Source organism: Melospiza melodia, assembly GCF_035770615.1.
Source record: "Melospiza melodia melodia isolate bMelMel2 chromosome W unlocalized genomic scaffold, bMelMel2.pri SUPER_W_unloc_1, whole genome shotgun sequence".
Lineage (NCBI taxonomy): Eukaryota > Metazoa > Chordata > Aves > Passeriformes > Passerellidae > Melospiza > Melospiza melodia.
This window is the reverse complement of record NW_026948505.1, coordinates 2,623,186-2,642,941: the sequence shown is the minus strand read 5'-3', so window position 1 is coordinate 2,642,941 and position 19,756 is coordinate 2,623,186.

Genomic DNA, 19,756 nt, shown 5'->3' with positions numbered 1-19,756 from the left:
CTCCCGGGCGTCTTTCGGCAGAAGCCGCGCTAAGGAGAGCACCGTGAGCGGCACAATCGTCTTTGCGTGAAGAAGCCGCTTCTTCGGCTCCGGGAGCCGGGGAGAGCGGCAGCTTCGGGAAGGTGAAGAAGCAAGCTGTACAACACTGGGATTGTGTGCGCAGCTTGCCAACTGACAGAAAACAGGACCGTTGCACTCTCCCGACTTTTCCAATCACATGAACATTCGATTGGAAGCTGTTTTGGACAACTTTACTTTTCTTCCTGCCAAACACTTGGCAAACCTCCGTGCAACGTCTAGAACACGATGGGAGAAGTTTTCTGTGCTGGCACAGTTTTTCCTAGCCAGACATAGTGGAAAAGCTTTTTGCTGAGACGTAGACGAGAAGAGACGCTAAAAACGAAGGTACGATGCTCTCCGGAGCTAAGAGCCGCTCCCGGGCGTCTTTCAGCAGAACCCGTGCGAAGGACAGCACTGTGAGCGGCACAATAGTCTTTGCACGAAGAAGCAGCTTCTTCGGCGCCGGGAGCCGGGAGGTGCTGCAGCTTCGGGAAGGTGAAGAAGCAAGCTGTACAAGACTGGGATTGTGTGCGCAGCTTGCCTACTGGTAGAAAACAGTACCTTTGCACTCTCCTGACTTTTCCAATCACATGAACATTCGATTGGAAGCTGTTTTGGACAACTTTTCTTTTCTTCCTGCCAAAGATTGGCTGACCTCCGTGCAACGTCTAGAAAACGATGGGAGATGTTTTCTGTGCTAGCACAGTTTTTCCTAGCCAGACATAGTGGAAAAGCTTTTTGCTTAGACGTAGACGAGAAGAGACGCTAAAGACAAGGGTACGATGCTCTCCGGAGCTAAGAGCCGCTCCCGGGCGTCTTTCGGCAGAAGCCGCGCTAAGGAAAGCACTGTGAGCGGCACAATCGTCTTTCCGTGAAGAAGCCGCTTCTTCGACTCCGGGAGCCGGGGAGAGTGGCAGCTTCGGGAAGGTGAAGAAGCAAGCTGTACAACACTGGGATTGTGTGCGCAGCTTGCCAACTGATTGAAAACAGTACCGTTGCACTCTCCTGACTTTTCCAATCACATGAACATTCGATTGGAAGCTATTTTGGACAACTTTTCTTTTCTTCCTGCCAAACACTTGGCAGACCTCCGTGCAACGTCTGGAACACGATGGGAGATGTTTTCTGAGCTGGCGCAGTTTTTCCTAGCCAGACATAGTGGAAAAGCTTTTTGCTAAGATGTAGAGGAGAAGAGACGCTAAACACGGAAGTACGTTGCTCTCCGGAGCTAAGAGCCGCTCCCGGGCATCTTTCGGCATAAGCCGCGCTAAGGAGAGCACTGTGAGCGGCACAATCGTCTTTGCGCGAAGAAGCCGCTTCTTCGGCTCCAGGAGTCGGGGAGAGCGGCAGCTTCTGCAAGGTGAAGAAGGAAGCTGTACAACACTGGGATTATGTGCGCAGCTTGCCAACTGATAGAAAACAGTACCGTTGAACTCTCCTGACTTTTCCAATCACATGAACATTTGATTGGAAGCTATTTTGGACAACTTTTCTTTTCTTCCTACCAAACACTTGGCAGACCTCCGTGAAATGTCTAGAACACGATGGGAGATGTTTTCTGTGCTGGCACAGTTTTTCCTAGCCAGACATAGTGGAAAAGCTTTTTGCTGAGACGTAGGTGAGAAGAGACGCTAAAGACGAAGGTACGATGCTCTCCGGAGCTAAGAGCCGCTCCCGGGCGTCTTTCGGCAGAAGCCGCGCTAAGGAGAGCACCGTGAGCGGCACAATCGTCTTTGCGTGAAGAAGCCGCTTCTTCGGCTCCGGGAGCCGGGGAGAGCGGCAGCTTCGGGAAGGTGAAGAAGCAAGCTGTACAACACTGGGATTGTGTGCGCAGCTTGCCAACTGACAGAAAACAGGACCGTTGCACTCTCCCGACTTTTCCAATCACATGAACATTCGATTGGAAGCTGTTTTGGCCAACTTTTCTTTTCTTCCTGCCAAACACTTGGCAGACCTTCGTGAAACGTCTAGAACACGATGGGAGATGTTTTCTGTGCTGGCACAGTTTTACCTAGCCAGACATAGCGGAAAAGCTTTTTGCTAAGATGTAGATGAGAAGAGACGTTAAACACGAAAGTACGATGCTCTCCGGAGCTGAGAGCCGCTCCCGGGCGTCTTTCGGCAGAAGCCGCGCTAAGGAGAGCACTGTGAGCGGCACAATCGTCTTTGCGCGAAGAAGCCGCTTCTTCGGCTCCTGGAGCCGGGGAGAGCGGCAGCTTCGGGAAGGTGAAGAAGGAAGCTGTACAACACTGGGATTGTGTACGCAGCTTGCCAACGGATAGAAAACAGTACCTTTGCACTCTCCTAACTTTTCCAATCACATGAATATTCGATTGGAAGCTGTTTTGGACAACTTTTCTTTTCTTCCTGCCAAACACTTGGCAGACCTCCGTGCAACGTCTAGAACACGATGGGAGATGTTTTCTGTGCTGGCACAGTTTTTCCTAGCCAGACATAGTGGAAAAGCTTTTTGCTGAGATGTAGATGAGAAGGGACGCTAAAGACAAAGGTATGATGCTCTCCGGAGCTAAGAGCCGCTCCCGGGCATCTTTCGGCAGAAGCCGCGCTAAGGAGAGCACTGTGAGCGGCACAATCGTCTTTGCGCGAAGAAGCCGCTTCTTCGGCTCCGGGAGCCGGAGAGAGCGGCAGCTTCGGGAAGGTGAAGAAGGAAGCTGTACAACACTGGGATTGTGTGCGCAGCTTGCCAACTGATAGAAAACAGTACCTTTGCACTCTCCTGACTTTTCCAATCACATGAACATTCGATTGGAAGCTGTTTTGGACAACTTTCCTTTTCTTCCTGCCAAACACTTGGCAGACCTCCGTGCAACGTCTAGAACACGATGGGAGATGTTTTCTGTGCTGGCACAGTTTTTCCTAGCCAGACAGAGTGGAAAAGCTTTTTGCTGAGACGTAGGTGAGAAGAGACGCTAAAGACGAAGGTACGATGCTCTCCGGAGCTAAGAGCCGCTCCCGGGCGTCTTTCGGCAGAAGCCGCGCTAAGGAGAGCACCGTGAGCGGCACAATCGTCTTTGCGTGAAGAAGCCGCTTCTTCGGCTCCGGGAGCCGGGGAGAGCGGCAGCTTCGGGAAGGTGAAGAAGCAAGCTGTACAACACTGGGATTGTGTGCGCAGCTTGCCAACTGACAGAAAACAGGACCGTTGCACTCTCCCGACTTTTCCAATCACATGAACATTCGATTGGAAGCTGTTTTGGCCAACTTTTCTTTTCTTCCTGCCAAACACTTGGCAGACCTTCGTGTAACGTCTAGAACACGATGGGAGATGTTTTCTGTGCTGGCACAGTTTTACCTAGCCAGACATAGCGGAAAAGCTTTTTGCTAAGATGTAGATGAGAAGAGACGTTAAACACGAAAGTACGATGCTCTCCGGAGCTGAGAGCCGCTCCCGGGCGTCTTTCGGCAGAAGCCGCGCTAAGGAGAGCACTGTGAGCGGCACAATCGTCTTTGCGCGAAGAAGCCGCTTCTTCGGCTCCTGGAGCCGGGGAGAGCGGCAGCTTCGGGAAGGTGAAGAAGGAAGCTGTACAACACTGGGATTGTGTACGCAGCTTGCCAACGGATAGAAAACAGTACCTTTGCACTCTCCTAACTTTTCCAATCACATGAATATTCGATTGGAAGCTGTTTTGGACAACTTTTCTTTTCTTCCTGCCAAACACTTGGCAGACCTCCGTGCAACGTCTAGAACACGATGGGAGATGTTTTCTGTGCTGGCACAGTTTTTCCTAGCCAGACATAGTGGAAAAGCTTTTTGCTGAGATGTAGATGAGAAGGGACGCTAAAGACAAAGGTACGATGCTCTCCAGAGCTAAGAGCCGCTCCCGGGTATCTTTCGGCAGAAGCCGCGCTAAGGAGAGCACTGTGAGCGGCACAATCGTCTTTGCGCGAAGAAGCCGCTTCTTCGGCTCCGGGAGCCGGAGAGAGCGGCAGCTTCGGGAAGGTGAAGAAGGAAGCTGTACAACACTGGGATTGTGTGCGCAGCTTGCCAACTGATAGAAAACAGTACCTTTGCACTCTCCTGACTTTTCCAATCACATGAACATTCGATTGGAAGCTGTTTTGGACAACTTTCCTTTTCTTCCTGCCAAACACTTGGCAGACCTCCGTGCAACGTCTAGAACACGATGGGAGATGTTTTCTGTGCTGGCACAGTTTTTCCTTGCCAGATGTAGTGGAAAAGCTTTTTTCTAAGATGTAGACGACGAGAGAGGCTAAAGAGTGGATGTAAGAAATGACAGCCATCTTCAAAAAAGGCAATTAAGAGGACTCGCGATAGTACAAACCAGCCAGTCTCTTTTTTATCCCCAGGAATTTGATGAAGCAGCTCTTCCTGGAAAACCTTGCCAGGCACATGAAAGACGACCAAATCATGTAGTTAGCATCATTTTTCAGGGGAATTTCATGCTGAACATCACTTTAAACTCCTCTGATGAATCAACTTGACTGGTAGATGAAGGGAATATTATCTGCCTGGGCTTCAGGGAGGTTTTTGACATATCTCTACATGGCAGCACACATACATATGGAAGCAATAGCGCAAAGGGGAGGGAATCAGTGTCTTTTCAGTGATGCTGAGGGAAAAGACAAGAGGCAGTGGGCACACACTGAAATACAGGAGATTGCCTTTGAACATCAGTAAATGTTTCTTTACTGTGAGGGTGTTGAAGTGAGGGGAGAACGACCAATCCTTTGATGCATCGAACTCCATTTATTGATCGATCAGTCAGCTTAAATAATAGTGTTAACGAACTTCATGCATATTCCGAAATACAGGTTTATGATAGGCTAACAGAGAAAACTCTAACCACACCTTTTGTTTTACTACACCGTTGATTGTTTACACAAAACAAAACCAGTGTTCCCACTGTGATATGAACGGTTCCCAAAACTTCCACATCTGTTCTCAGGGTGCCATCTTTTCCCAGAGAGAGTGTTACACTTGTTATGAGAAGACTGCCTGAGAACTTTATTGTTTATACAATGATGCCTGAAAGAGTCTAATTGTTTATAGAAGTCAGGCTCGGAACTGCTTTGGAACTGCTTTGCAACTACCTTTTACTTTTCTCTCAATTGCATGGCTTCATGGCCTTTTTCTTTAAGCCATGCCTGAACTAAACTCCCGACATTTGCCCCGCTTTTTTCTTTTTGAGAAAGGAAGTTAGTTTGCCAGGTTTTCTCTATCATCCTACTAACCATCCTTTGAATACAGCTACAAAAACAAGGTAATATAAGTAAAAGCAATAAGAGTACACCTAATATCCCTATAGCATATATTACAAGGTTTCTTAGCCATGGTCCCAGTCCTAAGCTTTTAAGCCACTCATCAATACTTAATCCTTCTTCTTCCTTAAGTTTGTTGAATCCTAGCCGTAGCTCTTCTAACTTAGCATGAATAGATACAGAATGATCAGATAAGTTCATGCAACACATTCCTTCAAACTCTTCACACCCATGGCCTTGTGCTAATAATAAGAAATCTATAGCAGCTCTATTTTGTAGAACAGCGTGATTAACACTCTGTACATCTGAAGTTAACATATCTAATATCTGTGAAGTTTTATTCAGTTCACCCTTAGCCCAACACCCTATTTGCTTTGCTAGAGTCAATGCTTTGCTTGCAGCACCCCATGGTAGGAAAGCTGAAACCATCACTTGCTTAAATTTACTCCAGAACTATGGATCTCTTATTTGACTACAGTCTAAATTATGTAAGCTATGCTTTTGCCTGCTTATCTTATGACTTAATTGCATTAGCACAGATATATTAGGGTGGAATAGAGATAACTTGCCTAAATAACAAGGTCCACTCTGAGGTTGGGCAGGTATACCATTCCAGGCTCTATCTCCGCAAATTAGAAATATACCCGTAGGTAATTTCTTAGGTGTTATGATGCTAGAGCCTTTACAATGGTTGTAGAGTTGTTTAGACACTATGTTTGGCTTTAGAGCTGAATCCAGGGTAGCCCACGTTTGTGTCTGTGGATTCATCTTTTGAGGATTAGAATAATCAAAGCTGAACTACTCACTATTGGAAGTGCTGGTCATGCTAGCATTTGCACTTCTGAAAAGCTCCAACTCCTCAGGTGGAGAATGCAAAGGAGTATTAAGTGATTGAATTAACAGGCATTGGCGGTAGCCGTCACTCTGACTGGCAGTATACCCTTTAGGCAATTTGATATTTACCATACTGCGCATACATAAGGCACGGTTATTAATAAAACTGCAGAATTCTTAAGGAGACTATACTGGAAACCCTACCAAACATGTTCGAAAAGGGTTAGTAACTCCTCCAATGCTGAGACAAAGCGATGTCTGATTAATCTGCCTAGCAAGTGTTAGCCATACATTATCTCTAGGTTGACTAAAATGTGTTACCTTTAATTCTTCAGCTACCACTACACCAAGTAATATAATAAAAGGAAACCTCATTTTTCTGGTTTTACTTTGACTTTCTTCTTATCAGTTTTTAACCTTACTGTTCCCGAGATCCGAAGACCACACCTTTGTAACCTTCTAATGCAGTTATCTAATGCCTGATTGGGATCTCCTTTTATAGGCCCTACAACGGAATGTTGTGTTAAAGGCACCAGTTTTCTACACCTTACAGAGGTTATATATGATGCACTTTGAGCTTTAATCCTTTTCAAAATACACTGTACCTCCCACCGATAATAAGCCAAGATTTTCTGCTCATGCGATTCATAAAGATCTAAAGCTGAGGCAGTGTTTAGTCCTGTTTCATTCCGTAGTGCCCACTCCCAATTATGTTCCCAGTTATGTCTATAATTACAGGTATTACACCATAAATGAAAAAGTGACAACTGATCCACCCAAAAAGTCCTGTCACAACCCCCACAACACAGTGCAACCCAAGCAGCACAATTTGGGCTGTGACATTCAAGGCAGTTCTCTTTTGCCGGTCCTTTTATATGGAAAGATGATAATGATTCAATAATGTCAATCAGTTCCCTGGTCATCCGGCAACGGCGTGTTATCCCAAAGGGTTAAACGCACCCTCAGCTGAGCCACAATGTCCGGCCTTATCAGGCATTGCAAGATAGGCGGTAATTGGACTAAGAAAGGACAGCTGTTAGCTGTTTTCATTCATGTGAACCTGGAGAGGAGGTGAACGGCAAGTCTGAAAACAATCCTTTTTGTCCTTGAGATTTTCACATCCACCTTTTCCCTGGGCCTCTCAGAAAAGTTCAAAATCAGTTTTACAGTCTGTAATCCTTTAGTCATTTGGCTGAAATGGCATCAGCTGGGCGATTCTCAGTCCTTTGTTGACTTGGTGTGGTGAGAAAATAGTATACACTTAAAGCACTTAAAATATTTAACTTAGCAGACTTATTTGTAAATTAACATAACTTAACTGGCTTCAAAATTCTATGGGCTAGCTGTGTTACACTCTTTGCAACATAAGAATAGGCAATTCTAATAATTAAATAGTATTTTCAGCTAGCAAGGTTTCTCTGAAGTTCACAACAACACTTTGCACACAAGCCATAAAATAAACGCCTATCGTAAAAGCATAAATCTATCTAACATCACTTAAACTTAATAGCACTTAAACTTAAAATATTTAAACTTAAAATATTTAAACTTAATAGATCTTAACATTACTTAAACTTATCTTTACTTAAACTTAATAGATTTTTAAATCAACAGAACTTACATGTAAAATCTCTTAATTCTAATAAAACTTAACTATAACAAAACTTAACTGACTTTAAATAACAGACTTATTTGTAAATCATGTAAGATCACTTAAATCTAATAAAACTTTAATAAAATCAGCTGACTTTAAATTCTATACAACTTAAACTAAATATAATTTAAACTTAACAGAATCTAACTTAACTTAAACCTAATATACAATTTAAACTTAACAGACCTCGAACTTAACAGAAAATAAACTTAACAAACTTAACCTTAATAGAACGGCACTTAATAAATAATTTAACTTAAACTACTTAACAACAGATAACTTACTATAAACATAAAATATAGCATTCACTATCACTCACCCACAGGCCTGACTCCAAAAACTCTAAATCAAAACAACCTTTCTCACGTTTCTGCTGCAGCATTTATACCAAAAAGCACACTCATACAATCTCACTCATACAATCAGTCCAATACATCTTAACATTTTTAAACTTTTCAAAATATAATTTTAGAGTCTGATGTTCCACTGACTGAACCATCCGGGCTTCTGATGTTAAAGTTTTTGTTAATGCAGGTGATTTCAAGACAGCATAACCAATGCCGAGCCAAATCGGCCGAAATTTGACCCATGCATACAGTACGCTGATTCCTGTTTCATAGTCTCTGCCAGGAAGAACAAAAGTGCCTTTAACTTTCCTTGTTTACCATCACTTGTTTCTTAATTTCAACAGGGATCTTTTCCTTTTGTTGACAAAAGTTACATCCATTAGGCTGTTAGGTCCTAGACCGAGGCATCCATTAGGCTGTTAGGTCTTAAACTGAAGTTTTTGCCAGCTGTGGGGGGAGGGAGAAACGCTCCCGCTGCAAAAAGCGCTCCAGTCCCGCGGCGCGTGTGTCGGAGCGGGCGAAACCCCCCCCGCTGCGCTGGGCTCTTTGCTTACTCGCCGGCAGGCTGACTCTGCAGGCACCGCTGCACCCGCGGCTCCCCCTGCGGCGGCTTCGCTCTCTCCCGGGGCGGCGAGCCTCGGCTCCCGCGGCGGCGGCTCCACTCTCCCCGCCGCTGCCTCCGCTCCCGCGTCGCTCGCCGCGGCTGCTCGCCATGGCGGAGCGCCCGTGCCGAGTTCGGAGTAGCACAGCCCCGCAAGCTCCACGGGCTGCGGCCGCTATCTTGCACTCAGAGAGATAGTAAAACAGTCCACCATATATCACTCGCCATGGCTTGCCTAGCTTCTTGGCAGTTTTACCACTCTCTAAAGCAGCCTCTGACAATAAATCACCGAATTCACGCAATTCCGTTAACTCGTAAACTGTGTGGGGATTCACGAAGACTCCCCATTCCAGACCATAAGCCAAAAGACCTTGCAATTCCTTCCGTAAGTCTATTCCCTTAATTTGCCTTTTTTGCAAAAACATAATAAAAAGTTCATATGTGGCTTGCCTTTCCATACCTCTTTTAAGTGCGCACTTTTACCTAGCAGCGCTTTCCAGGCATCGGCCACATGTATCAGCTGGACCCATCTAATATGGTCGCCAGGGCACGGCGCGTATCGGCGGCTTTTTTTCCTCCGCTTTGGTTTCGCGCTTATTTGCCGCTCCCGCTGCTTCGGAGCCTGAACCAGTCCTCACTTCTCGTGGTGTTCGCAATCCCCGTGGTGGTCGCGATCGTCGTGTCCGCTATCACGTCCGGGTGGTCACCATTTGTTGAAGTGAGGGGAGAACGACCAATCCTTTGATGCATCGAACTCCATTTATTGATCGATCAGTCAGCTTAAATAATAGTGTTAACGAACTTCATGCATATTCTGAAATACAGGTTTATGATAGGCTAACAGAGAAAACTCTAACCACACCTTTTGTTTTACTACACCGTTGATTGTTTACACAAAACAAAACCAGTGTTCCCACTGTGTTATGAACGGTTCCCAAAACTTCCACATCTGTTCTCAGGGTGCCATCTTTTCCCAGAGAGAGTGTTACACTTGTTATGAGAAGACTGCCTGAGAACTTTATTGTTTATACAATGATGCCTGAAAGAGTCTAATTGTTTATAGAAGTCAGGCTGGGAACTGCTTTGGAACTGCTTTGCAAATACCTTTTAGTTTTCTCTCAATTGCATGGCTTCATGGCCTTTTTCTTTAAGCCATGCCTGAACTAAACTCCCGACATGAGGGTGACTGAACCACGGCACAGACTGCCCAGAAAGATTGTGGAGCCTGGATCTTTGAAGACATTAAAAGTACACCCAGATAGAATCCTGGGCAAGAGGCTCTACGTATCCTGGTTTAGGCAGGGGGGTTGGGCCTGGTTAGCCCCACCAACCCCTTCCACTCTCATTCATTCTGTGCTAGTGAATTCTCTTCAAGATGCATTTCAAGCACTGGCATGACAAAGTTCTGTGCAGACAGAGATCCAAATGGACATGGCATCTAAGTTCCTTAAGCAGTGTTCAAGAAGAATGTAAAACTCTGGCACAAGTGTCTCTTCCCTAACTGAATCCCTTTCATGGGAAAATTCCCAGCTCTAGAAAGATCTTCTGATACGCATGCTTAAGACTGACACTGGCTGAGCAAATTTCTCCCTATGTGTATCTAAGACCAGTTAGGATCTTCACCCAAAGTGCTGTCAACATAGTCACAGAATGCCTATTGTTAAGAAGTGACAACTTCCATCAGAATGGCAACTATTGGTCCACAAAATGGATGAATGGATGGGAATTATCTACGTGGGTTAAAAACAAAAATAAAGAGTTGGTCTTTATTTATCAATTTCATTGCAATATTGATAAGGGACGAAAAAGACCTAAGTCCTTGACTTTCTGAACTCGAGGAAAGATTTTAAAAATTCCTTGTAAAAATGTATGATCACAATCAGACTATTGAAACCATTTTAGTTGGGAACAAAGTTCCAAAATTGTCTAGATAGTGGCAAAGAAGCCAAGAAAATAGGAAAGAAACAAAAAGAGAGCAAAAGAGTCAGCTTCAGTGTACAAGCTCGTTCTAGAAGTAGTCTGCTGGGAAAAGGAACCCCCAGCTGAATTTCCAATGTATTCCTGCGCTTGATTCAGTCACTGGTCAATGTAAAAACCAATCCTTTTGTAAAACTTCTTCCAGCAACAAAAACTCCAACAGGTTGACACTACCATCATGCCTGTTCCAGACATATTTAAAAGAGAAATGATGATTTTCTTGAAAACCTACTTGCATAAAAGTTGCAAGATGGTGGAGGGATTCCCACATCCTCCTTCCTCCATCTGGCTTGAAAGTATATTTGATAAAATATGCAACAAAGCACATGATTTATAAGGGAGAGTCAAATGGATGATTTGGGAATTGATCTCTTGTTGATAGTAAACTTCATATTCACTCGGTGTGACCTTTTTAAAACAAAATGTGGAGCTGAGGCATGAATCTGCCACAACAATTGTAAAGCAAACATACACACTCCCCTTCACATGCCCCCCCTTCCACACACACCTAGGCACACACAGAGATCAGCATAGCAGATCATGAACACCTTGGAAAAGACTGAAATGCTAAATGCCTCTCCTGATGGGCAAAAGAGCTGGTGCAGTAATTCAAATGCCTGGTACAAAAATTCTGTTTAATATTTAGCTCCTATTTAAAACACAGCTTTTCATTTCATTCTATTTACAGAATAGTCTCATTTCATTTGTTTCTTTAAAATTACTTAGTTCTCACCTGTTGTATGTCTAGGAATATTTTCTTCCAAAAATAGAAAAAAATAGATGATATCTTTTCAGCAGAAAACATTGGTTGATACAGTTTTAAACCATCATGATATGGAAGAATTCTTCTGTCCCTCTTGAAGGTGGAAGAAGCATTTGGATCACAGATCTTCTACAATGAAATACTTGACATGTTTAAGATGCTTTCAATCAATTTTGATCGTCAATTGCTTATTCGTTGTAAACAGTAATTTTTCAGTGAAGGGAAAGTGTGTGTGGTATATCTACATGATGTGTTCAAAGCCAGTTCCTACTAATGGCCAGGCTGAATTCCAGTAAATAATGTCCCGAATGATATTTTGCCGCCTTCTTTGGCACTTCATGAAATCTTACCCTGATGAAGTGCTGAAACACAGAGATTTTCTCTTAGAGAGTGTCTCATGTTGTAACCCATCCCATGGATTTTATGCTGTAATTCTTATCTCTTTTAAAATTTACTATCTTCTGTACAGTTTTCATGAAACTTTCTGTTACAGTAGTGAATAGCACAGATAAATGTCATTTTGTACAACTTTGAATTTACCCCAAGAGCTGAGAGAAAACTTGCTCCTATACTTCAATCCGAGTTTCTTCTATAGTCCAACTTTGTTTCTCTACCATCAAGCTTCTCCTTTGTTGCTGCTCCAAGCCCCATCCAAGCTGACCTTGAATACTTTCAGGGATGGGACACCCACAACTTCTCTGGGCAACCTGTTCCAGTGTTCCAGCACTCCCACAGTAAAAAAGGCCTTCCTTTCACCTAATATGTGTAGGAAATCATAAATCTAGGCATAGAAACTTGGAGTGCAAATTTGAAATCCTTTGGATTTGAAGCACATTTTATATGAATACTGACTTACAGATGACTAAAAGATGTTGATGGGCATTTGAGCTGACAAGTTTTGAAAAAGTGCACGGAAATTAAAATTGAAACCACTAAAATTAATAACTCCTTGCCATTTTCTTTTTCCTCTCCTATTCAAAACTGCATATGTCAGATATCAGTGCTTCATGCAAACCTCTCAGATGCTCTCAGAGGAAAAGCTTTTCTTTCAGACTAAGTTGCGGTTGACATAGAACACTAGCAGGAGTGAAAGTTTTTCCGGGCATCGGGGCAGCACCTTCTCTTTGGATTTGTGTGCAGAACGCATTTTATCCAAACTGGATAAAAAATCACAGCTCTGTTCTATTCATCATTCTCACTGCATCAGGCCTGAAGATTCTGTGAAAAGTAGCCTGTGGACATTGAAGATAGCGCATGTGAAACAGATGAGAGGTGATAGAGAAGTTGTGGGAGAGAAGAAAGAGCATATGGCCCAGTACTGAAACCAGAAAGTATTTCTTCACGTGACCATGGCAGATTGCAGGAGCCACTTGGGACTATCAAACCAGCCCGACTTGGCACTGGTGCCACCTTGGGTCTGGGAACCATCCTGCGTATCGTGGATTGTCAGGAGCCAGCCGACCACTCTCGGCCACAGACCCCAATCAAAAACAAAGGCCCGTTTCCCTGGCAAACAAATCTCAGCTGCCCCGCTTCTGGATGGCAGATTGCAGGAGGCACTTGACACTGACAAACTAGCCCGACTTGGCACTGGTGCCACCTTGGCTCTGGGAACCATGCTGCATATCATGGATTTTCAGGAGCCAACCGGCCACTCCCAGCCACAGGCCCCCAAACACAAACCACAGCCCTTTTCTCTGGCAAACAAAACTCAGCTGCCCCGCTTCTGGATGGCAGATTGCAGGAGCCACTTTGTACTATCAAACCAGCCCGACTTGGCAGTGGTGCCACCTTGGGTCTGGGAACCATCCTGCGTGTCGTGTATTTTCCGGAGCCAGCCGACCACTCTCGGCCACAGACCGCAATAAAAAACAACAGCCCGTTTCCCTGGCAAACAAAACTCAGCAGCCCCGCTTCTGGATGGGAGATAGCAGGAGGCACTTGACACTGTCAAACCAGCCCAACTTGGCACTGGTGCCACCTTGGGTCTGGGAACCATGCTGCGTATCATTGATTTTCAGGAGCCAGCCGACCACTCCCAGCCACAGGCCCCAAACACAAACCACAGACCTTTTCTCTGGCAAACAGAACTCAGCTGCCCCGCTTCTGGATGGCAGATTGCAGGAGCCACTTGGTACTATCAAACCAGCCTGACTTGGCACTGGTGCCACCTTGGGTCTGGGAACCATCCTGCGTATCGTGGATTTTCAGGAGCCAGCCGGCCACTCACAGCCACAGGCCCCCAAAAACAAAACATGGCCCTTTTCCTTGGCAAACAAAATTCACCTGCCCCGCTTCTGGATGGCCGATTGCAGGAGCCACTTGGTACTATCAAACAAGCCTGACTTGGCACTGGTGCCAACTTGGGTCTGGAAGCAATCATGCGTATGGTTGATTTTCTGGAGCCAGCTGGCCACTCCCAGCCATAGGACCTCACACAAAAACCTCGGCCCATTTCTCTGGCAAACAAAATTCAGCTGCCCCGCTTCTGGATGGCAGATTGCAGGAGCCACTTGGTGCTATCACACCTGCCCAACTGTGCACTGGTGCCACCTTGGGTCTGGGAACCATCCTGCGTATCGTGGATTGTCAGGAGCCAGCCGACCACTCTCAGCCACAGACCCCAATCAAAAACAACGGCCCGTTACCCTGGCAAACAAAACTCAGCTGCCCCGCTTCTGGATGGGAGATTGCAGGAGGCACTTGACACTGTCAAACCAGCCCAACTTGGCACTGGTGCCACCTTGGCTCTGGGAACCATGCTGCGTATCATGGATTTTCAGGAGCCAGCCGACCACTTCCGGCCACAGACCGCATTAAAAAACAACGGCCCGTTTCCCTGGCAAACAAAACTCAGCTGCCCCGCTTCTGGATGGGAGATTGCAGGAGGCACTTGACACTGTCAAACCAGCCCGACTTGGCACTGGTGCCACCTTGGTCTGGGAACCATGCTGCGTATCATGGATTTTCAGGAGCCAGCCGGCCACTCTCAGCCATAGGCCCCCAAACATAAACCACGGCCCTTTTCCCTGGCAAACAAAACTCAGCTGCCCCGCTTCTGGATGGGAGATTGCAGGAGGCACTTGACACTGTCAAACCAGCCCGACTTGGCACTGGCGCCACCATGGGTCTGGAAACCATGCTGCGTATCATGGATTTTCAGTAGCCAGCCGGCTCCTCGGCCACAGGCCCCCAAATCCAAACCTCAACCCTTTTCCCTTGCAAAACAAAACTCAGCTGCCCCGCTTCTGGATGGCACATTGCAGGAGGAACATGGTACTGTCAAACAAGCTCGACTTGGCACTGGTGCCTCTTTGGGTCTGGAAAACATCCTGCGAATCATGGATTTTAAGGCGCCAGGCTGCCACTCCCTGCCATAGGCCCCCAAACAAAACAACGGCCATTTTCCCTGGCAAGCAAAACTCACCTGCCCTGCTTCTGCATGGCAGATTGCAGAAGCGACTTGACACTGTCGAAACAGCCCGACTTGGCAGTGGTGCCACCTTGGGCATAGCAACCATCCTGCGTATGGTGGATTTTCAGGAGCCAGTCGGCCACTCCCAGCCACCGCCCCCCAAACACAAACCACGGCCCTTTTCCCTGGCAAAAAAAACTAAGCTGCCCCGCTTCTGGATGGCAGATTGCAGGAGCCACTTTGTATCACCAAACCAGCCCTACTTGGCGCTGGTGCAACCATGGGTCTGGTAACCGTCCTGCCTATCATAGCTTTTCAGGAGCCAGCCGTTCACTCCCAGCCATAGGCCCCCAGACACAAACCTCGGCCCATTTCCCGGGCAAACAAAACTCAGCTGCCCCGCTTCTGGATGGCAGATTGCAGGAGCTACTTTGTACAATCAAACCAGCCTGACTTGGCACTGGTGCCACCTTGGGTCTGGGAACCATCCTGCGTATCGTGGATTTTCAGGAGCCAGCCGACCACTCCCAGCCACAGGCCCCCAAAAACAAAACATGGCCCTTTTCCTTGGCAAACAAAATTCACCTGCCCCGCTTCTGGATGGCCGATTGCAGGAGCCACTTGGCACTATCAAACCAGCCCGACTTGGCACTGGTGCCACCTTCGGTCTGGAAGCAATCATGCGTATGGTTGATTTTCTGGAGCCAGCCGGCCACTCCCAGCCATAGGACCTCAAACACAAACCTCCGCCCGTTGCCCTGGCAAACAAAACTCAGCTGCCCTGCTTCGGGATGGCAGATTGCAGGAGGCACTTGACACTGTCAAACCAGCCCGACTCGGCACTGGTGCCACCTTGGGTCTGGGAACCATGCTGCGTATCATGGATTTTGAGGAGCCAGCCGGCCACTCCCAGCCACAGGCCCCAAAATCCAAACCTCGACCCTTTTCCCTTGCAAAAAAAAAATCACCTGCCACGCTTCTGGATGGCACATTGCAGGACGAACATGGTACTGTCAAACAAGCTCGACTTGGCAGTGGTGCCACCTTGGGCATAGCAACCATCCTGCGTATCGTGGATTTTCAGGAGCCAGCTGGCCACTCCCAGCCACCGCCCCCCGAACACAAAAACTATAGCCCTTTTTTCTGGCAAACAAAACTTAGCTGCCCCTCTTCTGGATGGCAGACTGCAGGAGCCACTTGGTACCATCAAACCAGCCCGACTTGGTGTTGCGTTCACAGTGCTGTACGATTATATTTCCAGGGCCTCATACCTTCTGGGTGATTTTCTCATGGCAGATCTTCACAGCAGTGGTGGTGCTGCTTCTTGGTCAGGGGTCCTCTCCCAGGCTCTCCCTCACCACCCCGCCCCCTTTTATCTCAGCTACCTCCACAGGCTACAGCTGCTGCCCAATCAAGGACATCACAGCTGCAGCCCATTTACAATAACCAGAATCAGGGCAGGGTCACTAATACAATAGATAGATCTTTAACTGCCATACATATATTTACAATACATATATTCACTTAGGCCCCCAGATACACATTCACTCAGCCCCCTACATTTCCCCCTTTACTTTTAACAATTTTCACAACTACAATATACATATCTGTCCCAGCTCTCAGGCTGCCACAGCTCGCAGCTGTCTTTACTTCTATAGTCCCAGCTCTCAGGCTGGCACAGCTCTCAGCTGTCTTTTCTTCTATAGTCCCAGCTCTCAGGCTGGCACAGCTCTCAGCTGTCTTTAAACACACACACAAATCCCTAGATGCCACAGCTCTCAGCTGTCCTATCTTCTGTCCCAGCTCTCTGGCTGGCACAGCTCTCGGCTGTCCTATTTTCTGTCCCAGCTCTCTGGCTGGCACAGCTCTCGACTGTCCGGGGGATTCCATACCATCATTCGACGTTTGGCTGTATGTTCTTTATCACGTCGGGGTCACCAGAATGTTGCATTCACATTGCTGTACAATAATATTTCCAGGGCCTCATACCTTCTGGGTGATTATCTCATGGCAGATCTTCACAGCAGTGGTGTTGCTGCTTTTCAGTCAGGGCTCCTCTCCTAGGCTCTCCCTGACCACCTCGCCCCCTTTTATCTCAGTTACCTCCATGGGCTACAGCTGCTGCCCAATCAAGGACATCACAGGTGCAGCCCATTTACAATAACTAGAATCAGGGCAGGGTCACTAATACAATAGATAGATCTTTAACTGCCACACATATATTTACAATACATATATTCACTTAGGCCCCCAGATACACATTCACTCAGCCCCCTAAAACTTGGCACTGGTGCCACCTTGGATCTGGGAACCATGCTGCGTATCGTGGATTCTAAGGAGCCAGCCGGCCACTCCCAGCCACAGGCCCCCAAACACAAACAATGGCGCTTTTCCCTGGAAAACAAAACTCGCCTGCCACCTTTTTGATGGCAGATTGCAGGAGCCACTTGGTACTATCAAACCAGCCCAACTTAGCACTGGTGCCACCATGGGTCTGGAAACCATCTTGCCTATCATAGCTTTTCAGGAGCCAGCCGGTCACTCCCAGCCACAGGCCCCCAAACACAAACCACAGCCCTTTTCTCTGGCAAACAAAACTCAGCTGCCCCGCTTCTGGATGGCAGATTGCAGGAGCTACTTAGTACTATCAAACGTGCTTGTCTTGGCACTAGTGCCACCTTGGGTCTGGGAACCATCCTGCGTATCGTGGATTTTCATGAGCCAGCCGGCCAATCCCAGCCACAGGCCCCCAAAAACAAACCATGGCCCTTTTCCTTGGCAAACAAAATTCAGCTGCCCCGCTTCTGGATGGAAGATTAGAGGAGCCACTTTGTATCACAAAACCAGCCCGACTTGGCACTGGTGCCGCCTTGGGTCTGGGAACCATCCTGCGTATCATGGATTGTCAGGAGCCAGCCGACCACTCTCGGCCACAGACCCCAAACAAAAACAACGGCCCGTTTCCCTGGCAAACAAAACTCAGCTGCCCCGCTTCTGGATGGGAGATTGCAGGAGGCACTTGCTACTATCAAACCAGCCCAACTTGGCACTGGTGCCACCTTGGGTCTGGGAACCATCCTGCGTAATGTGGATTTTCAGGAGCCAGCCGGCCACTCCCAGCCACAGTCCCCCAAAAACAAACCATGGCCCTTTTCCTTGGCAAACAAAATTCACCTGCCCCGCTTGTGGATGGCAGATTGCAGGAGCCACATTGTATCACCAAACCAGCCCGACTTGGCACTGGTGCCACCTTGGGTCTGGGAACCATCCTGCGTATCGTGGATTGTCAGGAGCCAGCCGACCACTCTCGGCCACAGACCCCAATCAAAAACAACGGCCCGTTTCCCTGGCAAACAAAACTCAGCTGCCCCGCTTCTGGATGGGAGATTGCAGGAGGCACTTGACACTGTCAAACCAGCCCGACTTGGCACTGATGCTACCTTGGCTCTGCGAACCATGCTGCGTATCATGGATTTTCAGGAGCCAGCCGGCCACTCCCAGCCACAGGCACCCAGACACAAACCACAGCCCTTTTCTCTGGCAAACAAAACTCAGCTGCCCCGCTTCTGGATGGCAGATTGCAGGAGCCACAACGTACTATCAAACCAGCCCGACTTGGCACTGGTTCCACCTTGGGTCTGGGAACCATCCTGCGTAATATGGATTCTAAGGAGCCAGCCGGTCACTCCCTGCCACAGGCCACCAAAAACAAACCATGGCCCTTTTCCTTGGCAAACAAAATTCACCTGCCCCGCTTCTGGATGGCAGATTGCAGGAGCCACATTGTATCACCAAACCAGCCCGACTTGGCACTGGTGCCACCTTGGGTCTGGGAACCATCCTGCGTATCGTGGATTGTCAGGAGCCAGCCGACCACTCTCGACCTCAGACCCCAATCAAAAACAACGGCCCGTTTCCCTGGCAAACAAAACTCAGCTGCCCCGCTTCTGGATGGGAGATTGCAGGAGGCACTTGACACTGTCAAACCAGCCCGACATGGCACTGGTGCCACCATTGGTCTGGAAACCATCCTGCCTATCATAGCTTTTCAGGAGCCAGCCGCTCACTCCTAGCCATAGGCCCCCAGACACAAACCTCGGCCCGTTTCCCTGGCAAACAAAACTCAGCTGCCCCGCTTCTGGATGGCAGATTGCAGGAGCGACTTAGTACTATGAAACCAGCCCGTCTTGGCACTGGTGCCACCTTGGGTCTGGGAACCATGCTGCGTATCATGGATTTTCTGGAGCCAGCCGACCACTCTCGGCCACAGACCCCAATCAAAAACAAAGGCCCGTTTCCCTGCAAACAAAACTCAGCTGCCCCGCTTCTGGATGGGAGATTGAAGGAGGCACTTGACACTGTCAAACCAGCCCGACTTGGCACTGGTGCCACCTTGGGTCTGGGAACCATCCTGCGTATCATTGATTTTCAGGAGCACGCCGGCCACTCCCAGCCACAGGCCCCCAAAAACAAACCATGGCCCTTTTCCTTGGCAAACAAAATTCATCTGCTCCGCTTCTGGATGGCAGATTGCAGGAGACACTTGGTACTATCTAACCAGCCCGACTTGGCACTGGTGCCACCTTGGGTCTGGGAACCATCCTGCGTATCGTGGATTGTCAGGAGCCAGCCGACCACTCTCGGCCACAGACCCCAATCAAAAACAACGGCCCGTTTCCCTGGCAAACAAAACTCAGCTGCCTCCCTTCTGGATGGCAAATTGCAGGAGGCACTTGACACTGTCAAATCAGCCCAACTTGGCACTGATGCCACCTTGGGTCTGGGAACCATGCTGCGTATCATGGATTTTCAGGAGCCAGCCGGCCACTCCCAGCCATAGGACCTCAAACACAAACCTCGGCCCATT